Here is a 1,217-nt window from a genome sequence, read left to right as displayed (position 1 = left end):
AGGAGACTCGCTTGAGCCCAGGAGTTGGAGGTTGCTGTGAGCTGTAATGCCATGGCACTCTACCCAGGGGGACAGCTTGAGGCTCTGTCTCAAAAAAATAAAAAATAAAAAATAAAAATAAAAAAATAAAAAGAACTTGAGTTTGCTGTGAGCTATAATGCCACAGTACTCTAGTGAGGGCATCAGTGGCTCTGTCTCCAAAAAAAATAAATTTAACAAAAATGTCAAACACTCTAAAAACTATAAAACGTTGAAGTCAAAGATGATCTAAATAAAGGGAAAACATCCATGTTCATGTATTGAGAGACTTAACATTTGTTTTTTTTGTTGAGACAGAGTCTCACTATGTCACCTTCAATAGAGTGCAATGTGACATCAGAGCTCACAGTAACCTCAATCTCTTGGGTGTAGGCAATTCTCTTGCCTCAGCCTCCCAAGTAGCTGGGACTACAAGTGCCTGCCACAACGCCTGACTATTTTTTTGTTGTAGGTGTCATTGTTTAGCAGTCAAGGGCTGGCTTCAAACCCACCAGCCCTGGTGTATGTGGCCAGTGCCCTAACCACTGAGCTATGGGCACTGAGCCAATACTTAACATTGTTAAAATGGCAATGTTTCCCAAACTGTTCTACAGATTCAATACAATCCCTACCAAAATCACAGCCGACTTTGAGACTGAGTCTCACTTTATCGCCCTCTGTGGTGCCTTTCCATCATAGCTCACAGTAACCTCAAACTCTTGGGCTCAGGTGTAGGTGTAGCTCCCAAGTAGCTAGGATTACAGGTGCCTGCTGCAACACCTGATCTTGCTCAGGCTGGTCTTTAAATCCTGAGCTCAGGTGATCCACTGGCCTCAGCCTCCCAAAGAGCTAGGATTACAGGCGTGAGCCACCGTGCCCAGTCCAGCTGACTAGAAATTAATGAGCTGGGAGTGGGGCAGGACAGGGAACGGGGATAATAGCTAACAAGTACAAAGTTTGAGGTGATGAAAGTGTTCTAAAATTGACAATGATTATGTCTCAGGTTTATGAATATACATAAACCATTAAACTGTACACTTTGAATAAATTGTATAGTATGTGAATCATTTAATAAGGTTAAAAAATAGCACCAAGGAAAGATCATTTACAAGAATAAAAAGTGGCTCAGCGCTTATAGCTCAACCGGCTAAGGCGCCAGCCACGTACACCTAAGGTGGCGGGTTTGAATCCCCAGCCCG

This window comes from Otolemur garnettii, unplaced genomic scaffold (assembly GCF_000181295.1).
Source record: "Otolemur garnettii isolate 467f Iridium unplaced genomic scaffold, OtoGar3 scaffold00003, whole genome shotgun sequence".
Taxonomy (NCBI): Eukaryota; Metazoa; Chordata; class Mammalia; order Primates; family Galagidae; genus Otolemur; species Otolemur garnettii.
Note: the sequence above shows the minus strand (reverse complement) of the source record.